We start from the raw sequence: 13,588 nt of genomic DNA on the forward strand, positions 1-13,588 counted from the left end.
AGAGCCGGCGGCGGCCAGCTCGGTGGCTAGCCCTTTGATCTTGCAAAAATAATTTGCAGCAAATTGATCTCGTTTCTTGGACGTGGCGAGCTCAACATGAATCTGAGTAGTGCGAGCACGAGTTGACGATGAAAACATCCGCTGCAGGGTATCCCACGCCTCCTTGGACGTAGTAGCGGCAACCACATCATGAAGAATCTCCTCAGACATGGAGGAGAGAAGGCCGCTAAGGACTTGTTGATCCTGATCATACCAGGCCGCTAAGGACTTGTTGATCCTGATCATACCACTGATTATAGGCCGGATTAGAGACCAGCTCAGCACCAGCAGCAGTTGAGGAAGGGACCAGCTTGGCAGGTGCAACATTGGTGCCATCGAGGTAGCCCATAAGCTTCGTACTCCGTAGGTAGGGGAGGAGCTGGGCACGCCATATGATGAAGTTGTTTTTGGTTAGACGAATTGTGACAACATGGTGTAGAGGGATTGGGCCAAAAGTTGCCATGGTAGTTGAGACGGTGTTGGAGATGGTGGATGGAGAGGAGGAAGAAGACATGGTAGACATTTAAAAAATAAACCTTGGCTCTGATACCATGTTAGACGAACACGACTCTCCACAATAGTATGATATTGTCCACTTTGAGCATAAGCTCTCATGGCTTTGCTTTGGGCTTCCCCAAAAGACCTCATACCAATGGAGTTAGTATTCCTCACTTATAAACCCATGATCATTCCCTAAATTAGTCGATGTGGAACTTCCATCATCCAACAATATCCACCAAATTTGAAATGCTTCAAAATGTACCTTTGAGAAAGGCATGATGTCAGCTCTCCACCACCTCTGGGCCCAGTGAAAAATTGAGCTACCTTGTAGCACATACAATTGTCATAATGAGGGCGAGCATTGTGAGACGAATGTCTCGAGCGACTTCCCTTGAAACGGATTTTTTCAAGGACAGTGTTGGATGACACAGGTGTGCCGACATTGTGCCCTAGCCCATGTGTCAGAGGTTGAATCATACACCCGATATTAGTACAGAGTCCATAAATGATATGGAATGGACATGAGAGGGTCCAATGCCTCGATAAAACCTGGATGGATGGATAGATGTTCGAGATGTCTGGATCTTATGAACGACGCATGGGCCCATTTTCGATGGCATGACTGAGTGAGTTATGATGGCCAATGACATCCCGTGACTTGGGATAGTGCCAAGACATGTGGGCAATGTTAATTGGGAACATAGATGATATTGAGATGCGACGTTGCATTGAGAGACCTTGGCTTCAAGTAAAAGCAAGGTTGAGCCAAATGACTTGGTCTAGTGTAGAGATGTAATGACCCTAAATTTCTACATACTCAGAGTCGCTGCTAACGTCTCATGTTCATCTCTAATGTAGAATATAACTCTAAAAATGCTCATCTTTATTAGCGAAAAAATTTAAAACTTCAGAATCCGTTAAAACACTAGAAAACATTACCGGACTTACATGTTTCAAACATCATGCTGGAGTTCAAAATAAGATAAAAAAAATTACAAACTAAATAATTTAAATAAATGAAATGCAAAACACCGTATCCTAACCAAGACTAGAAATTTTAAATATGAAACTACCCTATGCACGTGCCACAGTCTCTGATCACGATGCCATCATCAACCGTACATGGGCGCCTTGCCTTTACCTGAAAAACAATATGGCACACGGCCTGAGTATTTCGAGAAATACTCAGTAAGTGACCCCACTATAGGGGCCATGCTAATGCAAACACATGGAACCTATCTCTAATCATCTTAAGTGTAACCTCTAGTCTTAGACAAATTGGATGTGTAGTACTTCCCTACACACAACTCACACGCCTCATGAACACCCTCATCTGTGTGCATTCTCACATGTGCGCATTCGCGCTCATCATACGGTGCGCACCCACACTCATCATCTCTAGGGGAAGTAGCCGTATACTTATGAACATACAATATGTATGAGGTCCCTCTAAGTCCAATTATACGTCTCTTCTGACACAACCTTCTAGTCTCATCTCTTGGTTACAATATGTAACACGTGCTCGTGCATATTTACATTAATATCATTTTCATACTTTTAGGGTTGTGTCCTATGTCGATCTAACGACATGATGAAATATGGCAAACAACATCGTAAGGCATGTTCAACATGGAAAACATCATCATGTTAATAACAACGTCATGCATACATCATACTCATCATAGAAGCCATTAAGTACATCAAATATAACATGTACGTCATGCATCAAAATATAAATAACGTACAATTAACATACAGCGCAACACAAGGTCATACTCATACATCATCATAAATCAAATAATATTTAGCCTATCCTATAGTAAGGCCACTTACTTGGTTGGCCTCAACCGAAGTATTCCCTAATTAGCTAAACGTAAGCTCCCGTTTTGTGAGAGCTGCTTCCTACGTTGCTGGGGTTTGTTTCCTATCACACCGTTCACCACCTTCCGCTAGTATTTCAAAATTGATTTACCAATAATTCAATAAATGTGAAATACGGCTCTCAAACAGCCTCGGATACCTTAATTGAGGCCCAAAATAGGTATGGGAGAGTCGAAACAGTGGAAACTGGGCCGAAAAAAGGTGAGCCGAGCCGAACAACCGCTGGGAGCCGCTAGAAGAGTCGTCGGAGCGTCATCGGAGGGAGCCCGAGTCGTTTGCACCGAGCCGAGCCGAGGGACCGTCTGCGCCGCTGTGTGACACCTGGCAACAACAGAACGAGCTACGTCGTACTATAGCGTCGGGTTGAGGCGCGGGTCACAGTTTGGTTCGGGTCGTGGGTTGCAGAAGGCTACTGGGCCAGACTAATTGTTCGGCCTCGACTTACTGGCTGGGCCGCAAGTGTTTTGGGTTGCAGGCCGATTCGATTGGACCGTGAGTCTAGTCTCGGGTTGGTTCAGCTGAACCATAGCTTCTGACCTGGTTTGAGGTTTGGGCTGCTGTAGTTGGGCTGGGCCGAAGGCAGAGGTCGAGGGAAAGAAGTCAGGCTGGCTCTCTCGGGTTTTGGGTTCGGGTTGACCCGGATTCGTGGATCTTGTCTTCCTTACCCGACTTCAGCCGATTTTCTGACGCATTTTCTCTCTCCTTTTCGCGACATTTTTGTTGCCGATTTCAGTCCTCTTTCTTCCTTTTCCTCTTTGTTTGTTGTCCTTCTTTTCTTTCTTAGAGTTTTGCGGCCTAAAAGTTCCTAAAACAACAGATCTAAGAACGTTTAGGAAAACTCAATTTTCCGACCTCAGTTACCAATGACGGCGCTTATGAAAAGGCACAAAACGTACCATGAGTTATTGTGCTTTCGTTAGGGATCATTCTCATGGTGGTAACTAGCGTTTGGCGTCGATTTTAAGGTGGTTTGGGGCTCGTCGGAGGAATTGGAAACTCGTCGACGTTATTCGAAATCTCTCTCTCTCTCTCTCTCTCTCTCTCTCTCTCTCTCTCTCTCTCTCTCTCTCTCTCTCTCTCTCTCGTTTTTCGTTCTTTTCTCTGTTTGCTGGTACTCTGATCTATTTTGGGAGTCGTGGGTTGAAGGCTGAGCGAGGTGTGGCTGTCGTTTCACGTGGGGTCCGTGAAAGTCGGCGGTCACCGGAAAACTCGACGAAGTTTTTTTTCTTTTTCTTTTTTTTTTTCTCCCGAGTCGTTACATTATCTGCCGCTAAAAAGAACTTTCGTCTTCGAAAGTCTCAAACTCTTGTATTAGCTCTGGGTATTTTTCTCTTATTTCATTCTCACGCTCCCACGCGGCTTCCTCGCTGTGGTGACTCCGCCACAGTACCTTAACAAATGCAATGTTCCTATTTACGTAAGGTTTTCACTAGTTTTTTCTCGTAGCTCAGATCTTCATTGAGTTTGAGTGGTTCATAGTCTATTACGTGGATAGGGTCCGTAATGTACTTCTTCAGCATCGACACGTGAAATACATCATGGTAGGGCTAACTTATACGCTACTAGACCAACTCGCTCTAGGATCTCGAATAGTCCAATGAAGTTCTACGTATAAAATTAGTACTTCAGTGGCATGATAAAAAATAAATAAATGAAATGAAAATGAAAATTTCCCATCAGCAAATTTCTATTGCCATTATTAGAATTGATGATGTGTGTTGACACGTGCCTCGTGATTCTGAACATGTCATATATATTTGATATATGTGAATTGTTTATGAAACGTTATGATTATGATATGATATGTATATGTTACGATATGTGAATGATATGATAATTCTTATGGTATGATGCGTTAGATGCTATGTTTGTGGTAGGATACGGGAAAAGCGTGATAAATGTAATGTAACAATATGACTAAGACATGTTCATGAAATAATATGGTTAGGTTATGCATAGAAAACGATATGATTATGATATGATAATAAAACAATATGGTTACGATACGTTTATAAATAATATGGCTAGAATACGTTCACGAAACGATGAGTAGGATGCGGTCATGAAACGTTATGGCTAGGATACGTCTGGGAAACGTTATGACTAAGATATGTTCATGTGACTAGATTGTGAATATTTTTTTACATATCCTAAGATAATGTTATAATATGTAGTAACTCATGCTATGAACTCGACACTGGTATTTACACAAAAATGGAACATGTTGCTTTGATATACTCTATTTTGAAGGTATGCAACAGTTGAGAAATTATTGTGAGAAAGCACGAATAGCGGTTAGTACTGAATCATTCCTATTCGCAAAAAGGGGCACTTAAAGAGAAGTGGCAATTAGTGTTGTGACCCTCATGTGCAGACAAGAATGTTGGATCGGTATGGCAACCCTAGAGGGGGGTGAATTGGGTTTTAACGATAAAAGTGTTTAAACGTGATTAATTTTTCTAATGATGAAACTTTTTACAAATAAGTAGAAGATGATAATTACTATAACAAAGTAATTCAAGTCAAAACAATAACCAAGTAGAACATGCAATAAATCACAATAATAATTTTAAAATTAAATAGAAAAGAGTTAGAGAAAACGACACCGTAGTTTTATAGTGGTTCGGTCAAACTCGACCTACTCCACTCCCCAAGCGCCTCTTGGAAATTTGAATAAAGAACTTTCTCGACTCTTTCCACGGATCTGAGCCAAACCGCTACACCGCTCTTTTTACGAGTTCAAGAGCAAACTCAATCTTTTCCACGGCGCAGGATCAAACCGATACAAGTATTTGAGTTTGATAATAACACACCACAACTCTCTCAAAGAGTAGATTTACAATTTGGGATACTCACAACTATTTACTCACAATACAATAATAATCCCTCTCAAGAATAAGATGAAAAGAAATAAACTTGTAAGCTTGGAGAGAGCAACCAACAATGGAGACTTTGAACAAATGAGGATTGGAGAATGTATGTAAGTTGTGTATTTTAAAATGTGGGAAAGATGAGTTTATATAGAGGAGAAAAGTGGCAAAATGTAGGATTGAATATTGACCATTGGATTGTGTTAGGAATAATGGAAGGTGGAGATTAAAATTAAATAAATAAGAAAATTTTCTAAATTCATTTATTTCAAAATTTTAATATAATAGTAATATAATATAATAATAATGAAATTCAAAATTTATTATAAGTATAATAATATAATAATAATAAAAACTATGTGAGTAACCATCAAAATTTTAAAATATAATAATATAATAATATAATATAGTAATAATAAAAATCGATGTGAGTAACGGTTAGATTCAAATTTATATTTTGTAAAAATAACTTTATTTAAAAATATAATAATAAGAAAAACTCCACCATTTGTTGCTCTCCCAAAATTATAAATGTCATACTTTGATATATTTTGATTTGTCGATCATTTTGATTTTGCTGCCATATCATCACGTCGGGTATGTTGTCTCGACTGTAATTTCTTCGTTTGAGCTCTGATTTAAGTAATTGAAAAGTCGTTGAAATCGTTATTCCCGACCTTATACTGTGGACAGTTCAAAATACTGAAAATAGTTAATAATTAAAGAGTAGGTTTGTTATCATCAAAACATCAATTAATTGATTGAAATTAATTAAAGTGAGATGAAGGGCTAAAAAGCCAACAAAGAAAAGGTAACAACATGGTAGTGGCGCCCAACCGACTACGGGAAGACCGAGACAAGACGAGTGTCATGATGCGAACGAGGAGGATGGTCCATCATCTAACACATCACAAAGCTTTGCATGAAAGATGAGTAGTGGCATAGGCAAGATAGAGGCAACGATGTCTATGTGAGTGACAGAGATAGGCCTTTTGAAGGACCAAGTAGGTCCCAGGCCTTAACCTTGAAAGTAGGGGTTCTGGAGGGAATTTGGACATGCGGTTGTGTAGTCAAATCTGTATGTTTGTTCGCCAAAATCATATCTATATCCACCAGATTTGACTACACAATCAAACACCGGACGAGCTCTTCACAATATCGTATGTTTGTTCGCCAAAATCATATCTATATCCACCAGATTTGAAATGCTTCAAAATGTACCTTCGAGAGAGGCATGATGTCAGCTCTCCACCACCTCTGGGCCCTATGGCCTAATTGAGCTACCTTGTGGCACATACAATTGTCACAATGAGGGCGAGCATTGTGAGACGAGTGTCTCGAGCGACTTCCTTTGAAACGAATTTTTTCAAGGACAGTGCTGGACGACACGGGTGTGCCGACATTGTGCTCTAGCCCATATGTCGGAGGTTGAATCATACACCCGATATTAGTATAGAATCCATAGATGATATGGAATGGACATGAGATGGTCTAAGGCCTCGATAAAACCTGGATGGATGGATGGATGGATGGATGTTCGGAATATCTTGATCTTATGAACGACACTTGGACCCATTTTCGATGGGCATGACTGAGTGAGTTATGATGGCCAATGACATCTCGTGACTTGGGATAGTGTCAAGACATGTGGGCAATGTTAATTGGGAACATAGATGATATTGAGATGCGACGTTGCATTGAGAGACCTTGGCTTCAAGTAAAAGCAAGGTTGAGCCAAATGACTTATACTCAGAGTCGCTACTAACGTCTCATGTTCATCTCTAATGCAAAATATAACTCTAAAAATGCTCATCTTTGTTAGCGAAAAAATTTAAAACTTCAGAATACGTTAAAATACTAAAAAATACTGCCAGACTTACGTGTTTCAAACATCATGCTGGAGTTCAAAATAAGATAAAAACAATTACAAATTAAATAATTTAAATAAATGAAATGCAAAACATCGTATTCTAACGAAGACTAGGAATTTTAAATATGCAACTACCCTATGCACGCGCCACAGTCTCTGATCACAATGTCGCCGTCAACCGTATATGAAAAACAACATGGCACACGGCCTGAGTATAGTAAGTGACCCCACTATAGGGGCCATGCTAATGCAAACACATGCAATCATGAATTAGGAACCTATCTCTAATCATCTTAAGGGTGACCTCCAGTCTCGAACAAATTGGATGTGTAGTACTTCCCCTACACACGACTCACACGTGCGAGTGTGAATCTCCCGGGGCGCTCGCACACCCCCTGGACCCTCTGGTCAAGCTAATTTGTAGCGACGTCTGGAGGTCAGCGGAACCCCATAGTGTCATGCGCCTCATGAACACCCTCATCTGTGTGCATTCACACATGTGCGCATTCGTGCTCATCATACGGTGCGCGCCCACACTCATCATCTCTAGGGGAAGTAGCTCTATGCTTATGAACATACAATATGCATGAGGTCCCTCTAAGTCCAATTATATGTCTCTTTTGACACAACCCTCTAGTCTCATCTCTTGGTTACACTATGTAACACGTGCTCATAGATATTTACATTAATATCATTTTCATACTCTTAGGGTTGTGTCCTATGTCGATCTAACGACATGATGCAATATGGCAAACAACATCGGAAGGCATGTTCAACATGGAAAACATCATCATGTTAATAACATCGTCATGCATACATCATACTCATCATAGAAGCCATTAAGTGCATCAAATATAACATGTACATCATGCATCGAAATATAAATAACGTACAATTAACATACAGCGCAACACAAGGTCATACTCCTACATAATCATAAATCAAACAATATTTAGTCTATCCTATAGTAAGGCCACTTACTTGGTTGGCCTTAGCCGAAATATTCCCTAATTAGCTAAACGTAAGCTCCCGTTTCGTGAGAGCTGCTTCCTACGTTGCCGGGGTTTGTTTCCTATCACACCGTTCGCCACCTTTCATTAGTATTTCACAATTAATTTATCAATAATTCAATAAATGTGAAATACGGCTCTAAAACGGCCTCGGATACCTTAATCGGAGCCAAAAACAGGTATGGGAGAGTCAAAACAGTGGAAACCGGGCCAAAAACAGGTGAGTCGAGCCGAACAACCGTGGGAGACGCCAGAGGAGTCACCAGAGCGTAACCCGAGGGAGCCCGAGCCGTTTGCGCCGAGCCGAGGGACCGTCTATGCCACTGTGACACGTGGGAGCAACAAAACGAGCCACTTCATGCGGTAGCGTCGGGTCGAGGCACAGGTCACAGTTTGGTTCGGGTCGCGGGCTGCAGAAAGCTACTGGGCCAGACTAATTGTTGGGCCTCGACTTACTGGGCTAGGCCGCAAGTGTTTTGGGTTGCAGGGCGGTTCGATTGGACCGTGGGTCTGGTCTCAGGTTGGTTCAGCTGAACCGTAGCTTCTGGGCTGGTTTGAGGTTTGGGCCGCTATAGTTGGGCTGGGCCGAAGGCAGAGGCCGAGGGAAAGAAGTCGGGTTGGCTCTCTCGAGTTTTGGGTTCGGGTTGACCCGGATTCGTGGATCTCGTCTTCCTTACCCAACTTCAGCCGATTTTCTGGCGCATTTTCTCTCTCCTTTCCGCGGCGTTTCCGTTGCCGATTTCAGTCCTCTTTCTTCCTTTTCCTCCTTGTTTGTTGTCCTTCTTTCCTTGCTGGGAGTTTTGCGGCCTAAAAGTTTATAAAACCACAGATCTAAGAACGTTTAGGAACGGCGCTTACGAAAAGACACAAAACGTACCTGGAGTTATTGTGCTTTTGTTAGGGATCCTTCTCATGGTGGTAACTGAGCGTTTGACGTCAATTTTAGGGTGGTTTGGGGCTCGTCGGAGGAATTGAAAACTCGTCAACGTTATTCGAAATCTCTCTCTCTCGTATTTTCGTCATTTTCTCTATTTGTAGGTACTCTGATTGATTTTGGGAGTCGTGGACTGAAGGCTAAGCGAGGTGTGGCTGTCGTTTCACGTGGGGTCCGTGAAACTCGGCGGTCACCGAAAAACTCGTGAGTTTTCCGGTGACAAGTTTTTTTTTTTCTTTTTTTTTTCCCGAGTCGTTGCATTATCTACCCCTAAAAAGAACTTTCATCTTCGAAAGTCTCAAACTCTTGTATTAGCTCGAGGTATTTTTCTCTTATTTCATTCTAACGCTCCCTCGTGGCTTCCTCGCTGTGGTGACTCCGCCACAATACCTTAACAAATGCAATGTTCTTGTTGCGTAAGGTTTTCACTGGTTTTTCCTCGTAGCTCAGATCTTCATTGAGTTGGAGTGGTTCGTAGTCTATTACGTGGATACGGTCCGTAATGTACTTCCTCAGCATTGACACGTGAAATACATCATGTACTCCTAAGAGGGCTGGAGGTAGGGCTAACTTATACGCTACTGGACCAACTCGCTCTAGGATCTCGAATAGTCCAATGAATTTAGGACTTAACTTGCCCTTACGTCCGAATCTCAACACACCTTTCGTAGGTGATACCTTGAGGAATACTGGGTCCCCTATCTCAAACTCCAGGCTTTTATGTCTTACATCAGCGTAACTTTTCTATCTACTTTGAGCGGTACGCATCCTCGCTCGAATTTTCTAGACAGCCTCATTAGTAAATCGAACCAACTCGGGTCCTACTAACTCTCTCTCTCCTACTTCGTCCCAACATAGTGGGGACCTACACCGTTTCCCGTACAGTGTCTCAAACGGTGTCATTCCAATAGTTGCTTGGATGCTGTTATTGTACGAGAATTCCATCAGGTGGAGTTTGGAATCCCAACTTCCCTTAAAATCTAGTATGCAAGCGCATAACATGTCCTCTAGAATTTGGTTTAAATGCTCTATTTGTCCATCTGTTTGGGGGTGAAAGGCAGTATTAAAGTCGAGGCGGGTGCCCAGTGCTTTTTGAAGTACGCGCCAAAACGCTGACGTAAAGCATGGATCCCGATCCGACACTATAGACATTGGACTCCATGTAATCTGACTATCTCTTTCACATACAGTTGTGCCCAATTGTCAACTGTATAGGTAGCTTTTCCAGGTAGAAAGTGTGCCGACTTAGTCAACCTATCGACAACTACCCATATCACTATTTAGCCTTTGGGCGTTTTGGGTAATCCTACTATGAAGTCCATCGCTATGTTTTCCCACTTCCACTCCGGTATGCCTAGGGGCTGCAACAACCCCGCCGTCTTTTGTCTTGGAGCTTTCACTTGTTGACAAACTAAGCACTTACTCACAAACTCGACCACATCCCTCTTCATGCTCTTCCACTAAAAGTGTTGTTTTAAATCTTGGTACATCTTAGTACCTCCTGGATGCATGGCAAATGGCGAGTTGTGAGCTTCCGTCAGTATCTCTTTCCTTAAATCTTCTATTGCCGGAACACATAAGCGTCCCTGATACGATATGATAAGAATCACGGTGTTCCAAATGGACCTATTGCCAAGAAGAACACATAAGCGGTCCTGATACAATACGATAAGAATCACGGTGTTCCAAATGGACCTATTGCCAAGAAGATTAAAAAAATGTCGATGACAAGAAGATTCAAAAAATATCAACAACAAAATTCAAACCTACACGCAGAGAGTTCAATTGATTTTGAACCTGTCACATTAGCCACTCAAGAACATCAACATTTATTAGAAAAACTATTTTTAATTTCATATATTATGTAAAAGTCAAATGGTCAATTTGACTAATTCTTTTGTGGAGATTAAAGGGGATCGGGAATAAATCCCGTCCACAAACATCTTTTATCGGGAGACTATAAATACCCACAATATGTTATGTAAAATTGAGATTCATGGATGAATGTAATTCAGATCTCACATTGAGCGTTTTCCTTAGAAATCCGAGCATCATATTTGTCATTTCTAAGTTTCAAGCAATTTTTGTGGTAGAATTGCACCCGAGCCATTCAATCAAGCCTTGATCAAGTTAGATTGTGGAGTGACTCAATTTAGAACAAGGTTCCCAATCTTGCTTCTAGATCTTCGATCGCAAGAGGTAATCAAATTCTAGCCTTATCTCTTGGTTGATCCAAATTTCGTATAAGGAGGTGTTAATTACTTTGATTCAAGGGTTCTTGCTAAAACAAAAGCTTGGATCGTTGGGCTGAGGATTAGAGTTGCCTTATCACAATAGTCCTTCATAAGAAGACTTCGAGAATTCATCTACCGGACTTTCTATAGGTTGGGATCCTCTCGTTGGGAGGTAATAATTCTCTGCCTAAGCGTAGGTTGTACTGTGAGTCGGGCCAGCTGTGCTATGACTCCCTCGGTCGCTATAGCTATGTTGGCTCGCTCGAACTCTCTTTGTACCCTTACTTTCCTCGTAATGAGGGCCGACGAGTGGACCATCTTTCTGCTCAAAGCATCTGCGACCACGTTTGCTTTTCCAGGATGGTACTAGATATCTACCTCATAATCCTTCACCAATTCTAACCACCTTCTCTGCCTCATGTTTAACTCTTTCTGAGTGAAGAAGTATTTTAAACTTTTGTGGTCGGTAAAAATTTGAGTTTTCTCTCCATATAGGTAATGTCGCCAAATTTTTAGCGCGAACACTACAGCGGCCAACTCTAGGTCATGGGTAGGGTAGTTCTTTTCGTATTCCTTAAGTTGATGAAATGCGTATGCGACAACCTTGTCGTGTTCCATTAATACACATTTCAGTCCTTTCATGGAGGCATCACTATAAATCACATACCCTTCTGAGCTCTCGGGTACTATGAGTACCGGGGCGGTTACCAATCTCTCTTTTAGGTTCTGGAAGCTTGCCTCACAAGCATCATCCCATCTAAATGGTACCCCTTCTTTTTGTTAGCTTTGTAAAAGGCGAGGATATTCTAGCGAAGTCTTGCACGAACCTTCGATATTATCCCGCCAATCCTAGGAAACTCCTTACTTCCATTACCGTAGTTGGGCGTTCCCACTTTGTGACCGCTTCGACCTTGGTGGGATCTACAGATATTCCGTCCTTTGACACCACGTGTCCTAGGAAAGAGACTTGTCGTAACCAAAATTCGCATTTGGAGAACTTGGCGTACAACTTATGCTCTCTTAGGGTGGTTAGGACTTTTCGGAGGTGTTCCTCATGTTCTAGGTCTGTTTTTTAGTATATTAGAATGTCGTCAATGAACACGATCACGAACATGTCTAGACATTCCTTGAATACCCGGTTCATTAACTCCATAAACATAGCTGGGGTATTGGTGAGGCCAAATGACATCACTACGAACTCGTAGTGACCGTACCTTGTCCTAAACGCTGTTTTTGGTACGTCTTTTTCATTACTCCTAATTTGGTGGTAATCGGACCAAAGATCTATCTTGGAAAATACAATTGTCTCTCTAAGTTGATCGAACAAGTCTTCTATTCTAGGCAGAGGATATTTTTTTTTATGGTTATCTTATTTAGCTCTCTTATTCGATGCACAAACGCATTGATCCATCTTTCTTCTTAACAAACAACACTGGCGCACCCTATGGGGACACGATAGGTCGAATGAATTCTTTATCTAGTAAGTCTTGCAATTGCGCCTTGAAATTCCTTCACCTCTGCTGGCACCGTGCAATAGGGTGCTTTGGAAATAGGGTTTGTTTTCTATCACACCATTCGCCACATTCCATTAATATTTCACAATTAATTTACAAATAATTCAATAAATGTGAAATACGGCTCTAAAACGACCTCAGATACCTTAATCAGGGCCAAAAACAGGTCCGAGAGGGTTGAAACAGTGGAAATCGGGGCGAAAATTGGTGAGCCAAGCCGAACAGCCGCTGGGAGCCACTGAGGAGTCGTCGGAGCATCACTGAAGGGAGCCCGAGCCATTTGCGCCGAGCTGAGCCGAGAGACCGTATGCGCCGCTATGTGACACGTGGCAACAGCAGAACGAGCCATGTCGTACGGCAGCATCGGGTCGAGGCGCGGGTCACAATTCGGTTCGAGTTGCGGGTTGCAGAAGGCTAAATGGGAAACTCATATTTTTACTATTTCAAATTGGTATAACAAATCTTTTACCATTTGAAATCTTTTACATAAATCATATCTTAGAAAATATAATCTAGTCATATCATAAATCATAAGATTTTCTTATAGTAGGATGTTCTAGATTTTCATCAGTATATAGGTGCCAAATCTAAATTATGAATCTTGAGCTTGGGACGTTACAAATAGTATCAGAGAGACACATCTTCCAATAAGATGTGATTCAGGGACGAACCAAAGCGGAAGCTAGTGGACATGTGACACCCAAGTAAAATAGGAATACATAAATGAATCGAGAC

The sequence above is a fragment of the Cucurbita pepo genome, chromosome 8, assembly GCF_057944985.1.
Source record: "Cucurbita pepo subsp. pepo isolate OVF chromosome 8, ASM5794498v1, whole genome shotgun sequence".
In the NCBI taxonomy this organism is placed as follows: Eukaryota; Viridiplantae; Streptophyta; class Magnoliopsida; order Cucurbitales; family Cucurbitaceae; genus Cucurbita; species Cucurbita pepo.